Source organism: Nothobranchius furzeri, chromosome 7 (genome assembly GCF_043380555.1).
Source record: "Nothobranchius furzeri strain GRZ-AD chromosome 7, NfurGRZ-RIMD1, whole genome shotgun sequence".
Lineage (NCBI taxonomy): Eukaryota > Metazoa > Chordata > Actinopteri > Cyprinodontiformes > Nothobranchiidae > Nothobranchius > Nothobranchius furzeri.
In genome coordinates, this window is record NC_091747.1 from 41730862 (window position 1) to 41746803 (window position 15942).

The 15942-nt window shown below is 45.4% G+C and overlaps 1 non-coding gene across 1 annotated transcript; it reads left to right on the forward strand.

Annotated features, from left to right (window-relative positions):
* The first annotated feature begins 1241 nt into the window (after positions 1-1241).
* Positions 1242-1313, forward strand: trnac-gca (transfer RNA cysteine (anticodon GCA)). The gene has a single exon. It is a non-coding gene; the product is annotated as a tRNA-Cys (tRNA).
* Positions 1314-15942: the final 14629 nt, after the last annotated feature.

Consider the following 15942-nt stretch of genomic DNA (forward strand, 5'->3'; position numbering starts at 1 on the left):
AAGACTGGAGCACCAATGACATATTGTTGCCGCTGCAGTTCTGCATAACGGACATTTTCGGCTTACTTGTTTGCGGTGTGAGCAGATGTAGACGTCCGAATGAGAGGTAAACGTTTTATTTGCTGGTGTTTCTAGTAAAACAATCAAATTTATAATCTAACAGAAGAAGTATAAAAAGAGAAGTTGTGTTGTGTGTGAGAGCACCTGCATTAGCTCACCGGTATGTGAGTGTAGCCTCTGTGTGTGTGTTTCATGTGCATGTCGCGGTTGAAAGAAAGAAACGATGTATAAAATCATACACTATTTGTAACTTTCCAGAATGAAAATACTCCAGAAGGTGATGTTTGGTCGCCTTGTTGCTGCGATCCAAGCAAGCCAACGAGACTTTATGTTAGATATTTGGTCTCCGTGGTTTTGCCTCTAAGCAGGAAAACGGTGAAAAGTTAGCTTGTTTTCCACCTTTGTTACTGGCGATCAAGTGTGTCACCCCACAACAAAGCAATGATTTACTAGAGTTGTGTAATATAACCGATCAACTGAATAATAGAGTAATTTAAGGTGCAAGAACGAGATTGAGGGTGTTGTTTACAGTAGTAACAAGCAACAAATAAAGACTCACACGCCTCCAACAGGACAGGTGCACAACAGTGACAGTTTGAGGCAGATAATTGAAAATTTAACTAAAATGCCCTAAAGTTTTAAATTATTGACTACACGTGTCTGCAGTACGATTAGACACGCATTTATATAGTTTATCAGAAAAAAAAGTTGATTTGGGGGTGACACTTCAAGCAAGCACAAAAAAAATCATTTCAAAATACATTAGTCTCAAACGTATGGTGTGATAATTAATATAAATAAATAAATAAAAATATAAAATTCCAACAAGTAGACTAGAAATGTCAATAGTGATCTCACGTGCGTCGGTTGTTTGAACCATGGGCTGCACAAAAATTTTGATTGAGGCATATATTATGTCCATGGAGGCGACCTACCCACTATGGCGGTGGCGATGTTACGCTGCTGTCCAGCGTCCAATGGCGCATCTACGTATTCATGTCTATGGCACAGGCAGCCACAGAAGTTAAAATGCGAAATTGAAACTGAAAATGATTATCGACAGCCACTCCGTTGATTTTCTGGCAGTAGTTATTCCTTGCATGTTGAATCTGACCCACCAGACTCCAAACCTGCCGTCTTTAGATGAAACAAAACCGGAAATAGATCGCTTGTCAGCAACCGGGGGTATAGCTCAGTGGTAGAGCATTTGACTGCAGATCAAGAGGTCCCCGGTTCAAATCCGGGTGCCCCCTAATTTTTCCGACCGCTTGTTGATAAAATTTGTTTATGTTCATCAGCTTAGTGGACGTGGATATTTCTTCAGGAAGTCAATAAAACGTATTTTTCCTGTATTGCAAGTTTCTATATTCTATATTTAGCAGCATCCCAGTTCAACTTTTACTGAACAGTTTTAGTGACATTTAATCAACTTGACACAAATATATACAAATATTTTTACATGATGTTTTTATTTACAATTCTGTTGATTTATTTCTTCCCTTACTGTTGTCCAGATGCCGGAAATAAAGTCTAAACCAGCATTATGTCATTTGTAACTATCCTGATCACATGTGCTTTTGATAAATACTGTTTGATGTATTTCCTTCATTTCTTTTATTTTGTTTTCTTTGCTGAAGAAGTTATTAAACTTGCTAATATTTGGATTCAATCTAAGACAACATGTCCTTTGTCTCCCCTTTCCCCTCGTGACTTCAGGCCAGGAGCTGAGCACAGGGCTAAGCAGCTTTCCTGATGCTGTGAGGCTGCATCTGCATCTGCTCTCGCCACTTATTCCACCTTCCTCAGGATCCACTGATTTCCCTCTTTCCTATTCACTCTCTCTCTTTCTTAACATTTTTTTTCTTTTAAATCGCAACAGCTTATTCTTGCTCATTTTAAATATATTTTAAACATTTTCGAAATGCTTTTTTATATTTTTACAATTTTTATATTTTTTGTTTTTGTGAAGCGCCTCATGATTTTTATCTTGAGAGGCGCTATAGAAATGATATTTTCTTCTTCTTTCTTCTTCTCATGAACCCTCACCCTTTCATTTCAGAAGTTAATAACTTTATGGTCCCATCAAAAACTTAACTGTACTGTAGAGGCTGATGCCAGAGCCTGCATAAGGTGTGTTTGTTGAAATTTGTCCCCACAAAACAATCATTTAAATTACTTAGTCATTTTTAACATATTTATTTGTTACTGTTTCCATCTGCCAGAATACCACAGGTGGATGCGACAACTGATTCAAGAGAGGCTCACGCACGTCCACAGACAGCTCCTGTTAATCGATGATTGATAAATAAGAATGGAAGGAAAGGACAGAGCCTCGTTCTTCTCCCAAACGGAGCAAGAATTATTCATTTATGCCTATGAGGACTACAAAGATATCAGAACTAAATTAGAGACCATCAGTTGCTTGATTAAAGCCATGTAGATCTTGTAATAGATATGGGGAGGAAAGTTGTTCTGAACACAAAGGAAAAAGCTGTATTATTGGGTTGTCATCGTTATTAAACTTAAGTTTTTAGCAACACTTACCCCTTACACTTACTAAACATCTTGTAAACAATCGTGTTTTGATGACGGCCATAAGTAGTTCCGTAATCTGATGGCATGTGCTCACATTTTAAATCATTTTCAACTTCTGACTACTCAATATTTGTTAATCAAGAAATTTATTAAACACAGAGATGCTTAGTTTAATTTTTATCTGCAAATATAAACATTTAGATCATTAAATCAATGTTCTTTTTTTTAAAACTAAACAGTAACAGTGAAAGTCAACTTCATTTTTAAATGAGACAAACATTTTTATCAAACACTTCAAAGGCACATGATAAAAATGTTCTAACCTAAATATAAATTATTTTTATTTCCAATACAACTGTACACTGTTCATTTTATGACATAATTTTGTTCTTTAAACTTATTTAGCATTTTTGATGCATTGTGAAATTTTGCTAAATTAGTATTAGCTATTCTAAAAGTTAAATCTGGCTAACTTTGACATATTTTATCTTTTAATTTTGTTATTTATGCAAATTTTACTCAATAAAATCTTATAAAGTTGCTCTATAAAATAAATTTATCCTAAAAAATAATATTACTTCATCTCAGATCACAGAGGGTGTTTCTCAATGCCAAGGAACCTTGCCTTGATGTCTTGGCCCCGCCCCAGTTGCTTAGGAGATACGTCATCGGGAGCCGCCAAGACACGTTCCGATCGGTTCCAATGTTCATGTTCTACCGAGGCATGTGTTCTCCGTTTGTTAGCCCTTTAGCTAGCTGAGCAAGGATACAGGTGTCTTGTAGCCTAGCCTTGGTCAAAAATTACCCACAATACACCGCAGTATTTTCAAAAAGACAGCGGATCAGAAGCCGGCAGCTACTTCGGGGACAAATTTCAAGTTTAAAATTAAGTCAACTAATTTAAAATGTTTTTTTTTTAGATCCAAAGAAGTTATCTATTGGTGGTTAGTTGCTTAGTAGTTGCAGCTTCAGTGGCTAGTGGGTAGTAACTCGTTTATATTTTTAATTTAATAAACATGTAAGCGGGTGATGTGTTGTGCGCATGTGCTGTTAACTTTGAACTGCTGGACTGGAGGGTGGAGTCACTAGAGTATCTGTGGAGACATTCATTCGTTCACAGGCTGTTGTGTTAACTGGTGAAGCTCCCAAATAAACGGAGACGTGCTCCTGTACTCCAAAGGTATTTTGCCTAGCTCTTCTTTGTCCTGAGACCACGAGCTTGAACCTCTACAGCTCGCCCATTACATTGGTGGCAGCGGTGTTAGGTGACGTTTACCCCCGGGACGTGGCTCGTGAGAAGGCTACGCAGAACCATGTTCGGAAGGCTCTTTTACCGGTATGGACGAGGACAAGCATAGCCCAGTTTGGAATGAGGATGTGTGTAACGACAAAGTGGAACTGGCCGCGCCATTTTGTGGCAACGGTCGTAAACTCTTCGCTACTTGGATTAAACAGTTTGAGGCTGCCGTTCGCGCCCAAACCCGAGGAGCGGGAAGACGGAGCTACACCGCCACTTTGGCTGCTCTTTTGCCCACTAGACTGGATAGGGCCGCTTTTCTTTTGTGGGACAGCCTCCCTGCAGCTACGCAAGGTGACTTTGACCGTGTTAAAGAGAAGTTAAATGAGGCATTTGGACAGAAACAGTTCATATTGTACTTTCAGACCTGTGATTCTGCTCGGCCTGGGCTGGCTAATGAGAGTTTGGAGATATATGCAGCTGATATTTCGAAGCTTGTCACAGAGGCTTTTCCTGAGTATGACGCCGGGGCAAAAAATGGAGAAAAGTTTAGGCATTTTCTCGCTGGTCTGGACCCAGGCCTCCGTGCTAAATGTCACAAACAGGGGGTTGCTGATCTAGACGAGGCCCTGATTATAGCTGGACGTTGCGAGTGGGCTAGGCTTGCCTTGGGCGTAGGGACGCAGACCGGCAACTTCTCCTCGAATGGCCCGGTGACTGTGGCTACACTTTCTCCTGCTGGGACCGCTGATAGGGGCTGTGATAATAAGGCCACAGAGATTCTCCTTGGTGCGGTGGAGCATTTAACTGCAAAGATGGATAAATTACAAATGGATGTGACAGATATGAAGGCGCGAAGCTGCGGTGTGGAGGATGACAGACAGGCTCGTCTGTCAGACCGTGGCGCACACCCACGCCTTCCGTGTTCGTGCGACTGTGGTGGAGATGGCTGCCGATCCGCTGCTAGGGTGCACCAGCCAGAGTTTCACGGAAGGGGACGCTCTTCCCAAGGAGGACGTTCGGATGGACACGATCGCCTCGCAAGGCAAGGCACCTTGACATTGAGAAACACCCAGAGACTTGATGGAAAAGAAAACTTTGTTTCCTAGCCAACGCCGCAGGAGCGTTCTGTTTACATCCGCTGAAGGTCCCCTGGTTGTCCTTACGCTGCCTGATAGAAATACACAGCTGAAAATCTATGAACAAGGCAGGTAAATTAATAGTAACAAAGGCTGAGCTCATATTTTAGTGTGTATATGCTTATAAACTACCAGATATTTTGAAAACGCCATTTCATACATGTGCATCGGTACAGGAGAGGATTTTTATCAAGGCAGCTGCAATAGCAATTCCACTTTTCAATTTTATTCCTGAAAACTGGTCCCAAACTTGTTTAAAAACTTTTAAAATGATCCGATACCCCAATTTACAATTAATTCAGTTCAAAATCCTACACAGAGTACACTATACAGGTCATCGGATGTTCAGGATGGGGTTTGTGTCATTTGACACATGTACACAGTGCACAAACAACATTCCTGACAATTACATTCACGCACTGTGGTCCTGCCCACCTGTCCAGGAATTTTGGGGTAGAGTATGTGAGGATCTGTCAAAATGTCTGAAATGTCATATGCCAACTTCCCCCTCTCTTTGTTTACTGGGAAACCTGGACGCTGTCCCGATTGAAACATCTTTGGTTCACGTGGTTCTGACTGCCATATGCATCGCTAAGAAAACTATCCTCTTGAATTGGAAAAATAGAGAAACTCTCTGCATTAACCAGTATAGAAATCTTTTGTTAGATCATATTGCACTTGATATAGCCTCTGCTTCCACTTCAAATCAATCTCTCTGGGCTCCTTTGATCGGTTCCATCATATAGCGATGATGGGGGACCGTTGATGTTGTCCTGCGGGATGATGTGGGTGGGGGGTGGTGGAGGATCTGAGTTTGGAGTATCCAGATGTTCCCTGGAGGTGGGTTCACTCGGGGTGTCTGGGACTGGGGGGCCGTTGTCCCCCTCTGGAGGTGCTTGGGTTGCCTCGGGGGGTGGACTGCCGGCGGTCGTGAGTGGGCCCCTTGGAGATCATGGCGGCGGCCATGGGTCACTGCCTGGCGGCTGCATTGCCCCTGGGCGGGTCTGGGTGGGGGCCTGGGGGCCCGGGGTGTGGGGGTGGCCGGCCCCGTGTGGGGATCTGGGCGGGACCTTGGGGGTCGGGTCCTGACATGTATGCTGCCGGGAAGAAGGCAGGAACATGCAGCAGTGCCTGGCCCGGGTTCAGGGGCCTCATGTAGACCTTGGCTCCTCTGCAGTTCCATCACAGGGGAGGGGGAGGTCCAGGAGGGGGAGGACCCAACCTTACCTGGATGTCCTATGTCTTATATATTCTGGAAGTTGTGCAAATGCAGGGATGGGCATAGATTTTCTGCTGGGGTGGGGCTGGGTTCGTGCCTTCGGACTCCGTAGGGCTCTGTAATGCTGCTGCTTTGGGCCCTGGCAGGATGGGCTGGGGTCTCCATGCCCTTGGTGGAAATTTGACAGCAGAGGTGCCTATTGGGGCCAGTGGGGGAGCTGGCTCCCTGGAGGGCTAAGCCCAACCAGCCGTTTCTCCCCATCCCCGCATATTTCTCTCCTCCTGCTCCCTCACATCATCACACAAACATAAACATAGGACCTTGGGGGGTGGACAAGTCAGGGAGTGCGGGTATGGACCCCATTTCCGCATTCCTGTGGCAACCTGCCCCCCAATTTTATTTGCACCTTATACACTTCCACCGACGACATTCCACGCAAACACACACTTAGGGCCTTGGGAGTGAGCACATTCAACGGCATTTGGCAGGGGGATTTCTCAGCCTCATACCGAGTGCCGGTGCCCACTTCCAATTTTAAACTGCACTTAGACACCGAGGGCTGTGGGTGCAAGTGGGGTGGTGCGGTGGCATCCTCTGGCATAGGCCAGACAATGCCCACACTGCCCGCTCACCACAGCCGTGGAATACACCTCATCAACACACAACACTATAATGGAGCAGGCGGAGGGAGACTAGGGGTCTTAGCACACCTCGGTTGTTGCTTGGCTTCCTGGGGCTGGAGCAGAGAGGGAGATCTGGCCGTCTGGTTGGGGTCTGGGGTGGTGGGTTGCTGGGCTCGGCGTTGGTCGGGGGAGCCTGCTCATCAGCACCCCAGCAGAAAGGGTCAAACTCTGGTAACTGGTGATGGTTGTACCCAGTGTGCAGCAGTACCGGGACCAGAGTGAATAGGGTGTGTATGGGGAGCAAGAGTGTGTGTCCGGCGTGCATTTTTGTAAGTCTTTGGTTGTATGTGTAGGTGTGAGCATGAGGGAGTGTGTGACTGTGTTTGTGTATGACTGTATATGTCAGGTGGGGCCTTTGACTCTTCCCCTCTCCTGGGACCTCCTTTGATGATATAGATCTTCGTCTTCCCTCCCCCTGCCACACCTGGTGTGGGGTGTGGTGCCTTGGTCTGCCTGAGTGTTCGTGGCTCCCGGGTCAGGGGGTTTAAGATCTTTGGCGCCTGGTCAATCCCGGTGGCTGCCTGGTGGGGTCTGGGTCCCTGGGCTCTGCTGGGTCCTCGGCGGGGGTGGTTGCCCCTGGGTCCCGGGTCGCTGGGTCCCGGGCTTGGCCGGCTAGGGGGTGGGGGGCGGCGGGCGGGCCTGTGGGCTTGCCGCGGATATCTCCCGGGGCTCTGCCAGCTGCTGGTTGTGGCCCCCCGGGGCGATCCTCTGCGCCTCTCGAGGGGGGCGGGGGGCCTTTCTGGTTGCAGTCCCCTTGGGGTTCCTGTGTTCTGGGGCAGCGCCTGGATCTCTGGGACTTGGAGCTCCCCCCGTCTCCTACACATCTTTGGGGGCAGATCTGTGGTCCCTCACACTCTCTATTGGACGCTCCTATAGAGAAACCTTACATAAACAAGCGCGTGTACACACACAGGTGCGCACATGGTGCTCTCAAAAGTATGGGCTTGGGCACATTCAACACTTGTCTCAAGGCTGTCGTTGCCACTAAATGAACTGTGATTTATTATCGTGTGATTGTTCAGTTAAGCAATGTTGATTTTATATTTCAACATCACGTTGACGCAGTGATAGCTTGCTCCTGATGTATTGTTGTGTGTCCCATTTTTTCTGCTCTTCTCCTTCTGCAGGTCTAGAAGCAGACTCTTGTTCATTATTGTTTATTTTTGTGGACCCCCCCCCCCCCCTCTCTCTCTCTCTCTCTCCCCACCTTTTCTTTTCCTTTCTCTTTCACCTCTGTCTCCGTGTCTGGTCGGAATTACAATGCATTCAAAAACAATAACAATAAAGTTTTAAGTATCAGGCGTGACATTAAAAGCAGACGCTTTGATGCTCTACCTGAGAATAAATCTGTAAGGCTAGTTACCAGCATTCAGACATCAATTCTGCTTGCTTCACAGCCAGACAGGACATGGTTGGAAAAAAAAAAGAAAACTGTGTGAAAAACCATACAGTTTACTAAAATGAAACCTGTAGTGGCAATGCAGATAAATAATAAAAAATAATGACAAAAGTGGGTAAACAAGGTGGATAATTATGGATTTTTAAAAAATTAGGTCCAGTAGTTTATTAAGAAAGGTTTTTAAATCTGCGGGGGGGAAATCCTGTTGCTAAAACAAGAATATATTCATTGCTGAATAGACTGGTTTTGTTTTATTGACACAAATCAAACTAAGCACTTTTAACTATAAATAAATTATTACCAATCTATAAAAAAATATAAATTAATACGTTTTATTTGTTACATAAAATAAACCCACGTCACATGATGGTTTCAGAGAAAGTTTACCATGGTATTAGTTTTGACCATTAGATGGCGGTGTATGACAACCTTCTTTTACTTATTTATTTCTTATGGCGCATGTATGTTTTATTTTTTTTATTGATCCCATTTGCATTTAATAGCAAATCGTTGTAAGCCACTAAAACAATTTCAAGAAAGTATAAATAATTAAATAAATAAACGAAACCTCTTTCTTTTAAATCCCTTGACTTTTATGTCCCAGTCAGGAGTGAAGGTCCTGTTTGCCCTCAATTAATCAGCAGTTCTAAAGCAGATCTATTAAACTAGTGTTTTAAATGTTGTTCAGACTGAGAAAGATTAATGTGTGACACACACACACACACACACACACACACACACACACACACTCACACACACACACACACACACACACACACACACACACACACACACACACACACACACACACACATACCATAAGGTTCACAATAATACTAACATTTGCATAAAGAAGGCTTCACACATTTTAAATATTAATAGCAATTATGTAGATGAGTGGGTGAGATTGTACAGAGTATTACCCTCACAGGTCCAAATATGAAGCTTTTCTTTGTCAATTATTCAGAACTCTCCCATCTTCTGAGTCACCAACTCATGAGTGTCTGAGTCTGAGCACAGAAAGATTTCATCTGATTTTAGTTTTTACCCTCCAGTCACCTTCATACATTTAGGGACTCCTTCAAACTTTAATTAGACCACAGATAATGTGAAGACAAATACTTTATACTAGCTGCAGGAGAGAAAAAATATTGGTCTAAAAAGACATATTCAGTCATAATCAACATGTTTGCTTCAGAGACAGAGCGGGCTGTTGTGTCCTTGGGCATGACACTTTACCTGCCTTGCCTGCTGGTGATGGTCGGAGGGACTGGTGGCACTGGTGCTCAACAGTCTCTCCCAAGGCAGCACACACCAGGGCAGATGTGGCTACATTGTAGCTCATCACCAGCAGCAGGTGAATGTGTGCAGGACTGTTGTGAAGCGCCTTGGGGGGTTGTAGAACCCTGAGAAGGCACGATACAAATGCATGGTGACGCAGTGGTTAGCACTGTTGCCCTGCAGCACGAAGGTCGCAGGTTCGAAACTCGGCTGCAGCCTTTCTGCGTGGAGTTGCGTGTTCTCCCCATGCATGCATGGGTTTTCTCCGGGTACTCCGGTTTCCCCCACAGATCACACAATGCCCTATAGGTTATAAATTGTAAGTCGCTTTGGATAAACGCGTCTGCTAAATCAATAAACATAAACATAAACAAATACAACACCCACACACACAACACACCCACCCACCCACACACACACAACTACATGATTAGTATATGCGTCTAACCTGCCCTTGACCCCACTGGGACTCTGATGTGGTTTCACAGCCAGCAGCATCGTGACATCAATCATCGCTCAGCAGCATTTCTCACATGCAACAGGATGTTTAAAAGGGCTAAAATCACCCCGATTCCGGTCATTTGTTTTCATTGCTGACTTATATGGTACACTGCCATTGCCATTGTCACAAACGCATCTGAAACAACAACAACAAAAAAAGATTAATAACCTGAAGAAAAATATTGCCTAAGTATAATGTTTCCTCTTTTCAATTCAATTCAGTTCAATTCTATTCAATTCAATTCAAAAATACTTTATTAATCCCAGAGGGAAATTGATTGCTGTAGTAGCTCATAATAATAATAATAATCTAGTCATCAAAGAGTTCTTGTATATTACAATGGCTGTTGGCAGGAAGGATCTCCAGTAGCGGTCAGTGTTGCAGCAAAACTGAAGAAGCCTCTGACTGAAGACACTCTTCCGTTGTCGGACAGTCTTGTGAAGAGAATGCTCAGGGTTGTCCATCAGTTTCTTGATTCTCTGGAGAATCCTTCTTTGTATTATCTCCTCCAGTGGTTCCACAGTCGTCCCCAGAACAGAACCAGCTTTTTTATTAGGCTGTTGAGCCTTTTCAGGTCCCTGCTTCTGATGCTGCTACCCCAACAGACGATGGCTGAAGAGATTACACTCTCAACAACAGACTTGTAGAAGATGTGCAGCATCTTGCTACAGACACTGAAGGACCTAAGCGTCCTCAAGAAGTGCAGTCTGCTGTGTCCCTTCTTGTAAACGGCTTTGCTGTTCTTTCTCCAGTCCAGTCTGTTGTCCAAGTGAACTCCAATGTATTTGTATTCCTCAACCACCTCCACTTCTTCTCCCATGATGGAAACAGTGTTTGACTCCACCCTGTTTCTTCTGAAGTCTAAAATCATCTCCTTTGTTTTGTTCACATTCAAGGTCAGATGATTGTTTCCACACCATGCCACAAAGCACTCCACCAGCTCTCTGTACTCAGTTTCCTGTCCATCTCTGATACACCCGACAACTGCAGAGTCATCTGAGTATTTCTGTAGATGACAGGTCTCTGATTTGTACTGGAAGTCTGAGGTGTACAGGGTGAAAAGGAATGGTGAGAGTACAGTCCCCTGTGGTGCTCCAATGTTACTGATTGCCTGGTTTGATGTGCAGTTCTTCAGCCTCACAAACTGTGGTCTGTTTGTCAGGTAGTCTTTAATCCAGGCGATAGTTGAGGCCCCCATCTGTGTCTTCTGGAGTTTCTGGCAAAGTACATCTGGCTGGATTGTGTTAAATGCACTGGAGAAATCAAAGAACATGACCAGTGCTGCCTGCTGTGTCCAGATGACAGTGGATTGGTTGAAAAAGCTGGATGATGGCATCTTCAACTTCAGCTCCATGGCAATAAGCAAACTGCAGCGGGTCCTGATATGTCCTAGTTTGCTTATTCAGGTGGACCAACAGGAGTTTCTCCAGGACCTTCATGATGTGGGATGTCAGGGCAACCGGCCTTTAGTTGTCATTGACTGATGGGCGAGTTTTCCTTGGAACTGGAACAAGGCAGGATGTCTTCCACAGGACTGGAACCTTCTCCTGGGCCAGGCAGAGGTTGAGGAGGTGCTGCAGAATCCCACAGAGCTACTCTGCACAGGCCTTCAGTACTCTGGGGCTGGCACCACCTGGACCTGCAGCCTTGTTCCTGTTCAGTCTCTCCAGCTGCCTCTTCACCTGACTTCTAGAGACAGATAGGTGGGAGGGGGAGGTAAATGGGGCAGCAGCATCTCCTGACTTGGTAGAATACATATATATAGAACCAGAAGAGTCCATGACTGCGTTAGAGGACAAAAGAGCTGGCGTGTGACAGGAAAATGTTGGATCAGAGGAGGATGGGATGTCTGATTGGCTGGGGACAGACGAGGAGGATCAAATCAATCAAATCAAAGATACTTTATTAATCCCAGAGGGAAATTAGAGTTTCCGTACACACAATTCAGAGATCAGACATACATGGGCAAGACACGTGACAAGAATTGATGACTGTGGTCATTTGCAACCCTGAGTCGCGCTACCTTAATAGAGATAAGAGGGTAGCATGAGGATTGGTTCAGGTGGAGGGGAAAAAAAGAGGCACTTCAGAGCTACTCTCCAGCAGGAGAGCAGCTTTGCTCTGTAAAAAAAAACACCTCAGACAGAGATATGCAACAGACTTCAGACAACACAACATAAGTGTCCACTAGGAGGGGTGGTAGGTTGGGACTATCCCAGATTCAGCTCCTGCAGCCACGATGAGGCAGCGCATGTCACCTCAGTGTGGATAGGGGGGGAGCATTTAGGGTTGGAGGGTTGCAGTGACCCTGGATGCTTCAGCGGCCTTCCCGCTGTCCCGCCCAGGCTGGGAAAGGAGGCAGAGTTGAGTTGCCATAGCGACGGCACATTCCACATGTCTTCTGAGGGGGGAGTTTTTGTTGGAGCCTTGCGGGCTCAAGAACGCCAGATTCCAATTAGAAATTGTTTTGGGGCCAGACAGAGATAATTTCCTCTCTGTCTTACAGTCTGCTGGTCCTCACCTATCCGAATCCCAATAGTAATGGACGTTAATCTATCCCAATCTGTGCTGATTCGTCCACTCTCTCCTTGATGGCATCCATCTTTTGTGCCAAAGAATGAATCTCCACCAAAGTCCCAAGCTTACGATGATTCATCTCAACAGTTATTTGAGTTTGTGAATTCACAGCGCAGTGCAAACCATCTCTAAGCTCCGGGATCAGGCCAATATTCCTCGACAGCTTGTTAATTTTCCGGTAAGCCAGGTAGCCTCCAATGCCAATGAGCAGAAAACCTGACACACCACGAATATCCACACATCTTCAAAGTCCTCCACAGACAGCTGAGTTAAACAAATCAAGTTCCACTGTTTCCAGGAGTCCAAGATGTATCCAACTGGGTCTGTATCGGCAGGGCATCCGGGAGCCCCTTCTCCCATTCTCATCGTTGAAAAAATTGTATCTATCTCGTTGAGAGACAAGCTAACGAGATCCATTTAAATGTATTTCAGTTTCCAGAAAATTGCAGAAGCAGCCATGCACCCAGCACCCAGAGACAGACAAAGGCCTTGAGGATAAGATATGGAGGAGAGGAGGAAAAGAAGCATCTGCACCCTCCAAGAGCCAGAAGATGCTGGGTTTGTTCCTGAACTGAACCTATTGAAGAACTTGTTCAGTTCATTGGCTGTGTCCAGGCTGCCATCTGTGCAATCCTTCCTCTGCTTGAAGCCTGTGATCTTCTTCATCCCTGGCCAGACATCTCTGATATTGTTCCTCTGTAGTTTGTTCTCCAGCTTCTTCCTGTATGCCTCCTTGCTGTGTCTGATCTTGATCTTCAGTGGCTTCTGTATACTCCTCAATAATTCCCTGTCTCCCTCCTTGAAGGCTCTTTGTTTTCTCATTTAGCAGATTCTTCAGTTCACTGGTGATCCAGGGTTTGTTATTAGTGAAGCTTCTCACTGTTCTGGTGGGTATGATGTTGTCCACGCAGAAGTTTATATAGTCAGTGACACATCCAGTCATGGCATTGATGTCCTCTTCATATCCTTGGCAGAGAGTCATCCAATCTGTGGTCTCAAAGCAACCCTGCAGGGCTTCTTCAGCATCCTGTGGCCATTTTCTCACAGTTCTTCTTGTCACAAGTTGTCTCTGAACAAGTGGTTTGTTTTCTGAGCAGAGAAAAACAAGATTGTGATCTGATTGCCCCAGAGGAGGTCTTGTTTTGGACATGTATCCATTCTTTACATTTGCATAGCACAAATCCAATGTCTTGTTTTCTCTGGTGGAGCAGCTGACAAACTCACAGAGAGTGAGGCATGATTAAAATCACCAGATATAGCCACAAATGCATTGGGGTGCTGGGTTTGTAGCTTAGCGACAATGGAACTGATGGCATCGCATGCATTTTCAGCAATGGTTGAAAAAGTGAAAAAAGTGAAAAAATAGCAGTACAAATCCTCCAAGCTTCACCAGAAACAGTAAAGTAAAATGACCAGAAAATACAGTTTTTCTTGAGAAACTAGAAGAAAAAATGTCCAAGATAAGGCTAAACTTACATATAGTCAACAGAGCTACTCCAACATGCAGCCACCCAGAGCAGCGCAGTTCTGGAATTTTGAGGTCAAAATGAAGAAAGCAACAGATTGAACCAAGAGTTAATAGAGGAAAGCTCGATGTTCATGCCTCCTATATTTGCTAGATTCTATCTGTTTAGTTTTTATAATTGCCAAGCAACAGTTGGAACATCTACTTACAATTGACCAGTCCACTTATTTTGCATTCTCAGATAAACCTTCTCGGATTTTGTTGACATCAACTCCTTTTGTTTAATTGTCTCATCTAAATGTGTCCTTCATGTTCTCCTTCACATGCAGACAAGCTTCCTTCACTCGTGTTCTCATTAGCTATGGTGCCTTGTAAACCTCTTGCTGCTCTACTTACAAGAAGATGTCATATATAAAATTCTGTGAGGACAGCATTATTCCAACAAAAACCAGGGTCACTTTTAACAATGATAAGCCCTGGTTCACACCCAAACTGAGACAGCTGAGGAGGGAGAAAGAAGCAGCCCACAGAGCCAAGGACAGAGAAAGCTACAAGGGCGCTAAGTACCAGTTCTCAAAAGAGTTGAAAAAGGCGAGATCCCGGTACAATATGCATCTAAAGGAGCAGTTCTCTGACAATGACACCACCTCTGTCTGGAGAGGGCTCAGGCAAATCACTAACTACAAGCCTAGGGCCCAACATGCTGCTGACGATCTACAACTGGCTGAACAACTTAACTCCTTTTATGCAAGGTTTGAAATGCAACACCCATCCCCCACACCCCCTACTGCACAGGTTTCTTCAGCCACTCTGGTATCACATGCCTCCCCCACCACCTTCACCACTGTGAATAGTACAGTCCCCGCTGACCACCCCTCCCCCTCCACTGCCTTCTCAGTGACAGAAGAGGATGTACTCAGGGTTTTCCGTAAGCAAAATCCACGGAAATCCTGGGGCCCGGACGGTGTCTCCCCCGCTACCCTGAGACACTGTGCAGAGGTATTGTGTCCAATCTTCACAGACATCTTTAACATCTCCTTGGAGTCCTGCCATGTTCCAGCCTGCTTTAAGCTGTCCACCATTGTCCCTGTCCCTAAGAAACCCCGTATCACTGGACTGAATGGTTACAGGCCTGTGGCGCTGATGTCTGTAGTCATGAAGTCTTTTGAGCGCCTGGTCCTCCCTCATCTCAAGTCCTTCACCTCCCCCCTCCTGGACCCTCTGCAGTTCGCATACAGAGCTAATAGGCCTGTAGACGACGCCATCAACCTGGCCCTCCACTTCATCCTGCAGCACCTGGACTCCCCGGGAACCTACGCTAGGATCCTGTTTGTGGACTTCAGCTCTGCGTTCAACACCATCCTCCCTGCTCTGCTCCAGGACAAGCTCTCCATGCTCAACGTACCCAACTCCACCTGCAGGTGGATCACTGACTTCCTGACAGACCGTAGGCAGTGCATGCGGCTGGGGAAGAATGTTTCCACCACTAAGACAATTAGCACAGGATCTCCACAGGGCTGTGCACTTTCTCCTCTGCTCTTCTCCCTGTACACAAACTGCTGTACCTCGAGCCATGCCTTCGTTAAACTGATCAAGTTTGCGGACGACACCACCCTCATCTGACTCATCTCTGACGGTGATGAGTCCGCCTACAGGAGGGAGGTGGAACGGCTGGTGTACTGGTGCAGCAGCAACAACCTGGAGCTCAATGCTCAGAAGACAGTGGAGATGATTGTGGACTTCAGGAAAGTCACAACCCCATCTCTCCCCCTCGTCCGTCGGACACCCCCGTCACCACTGTGGACTCCTTCCGCTTCCTCGGAACCACCATCACACATGACCTTA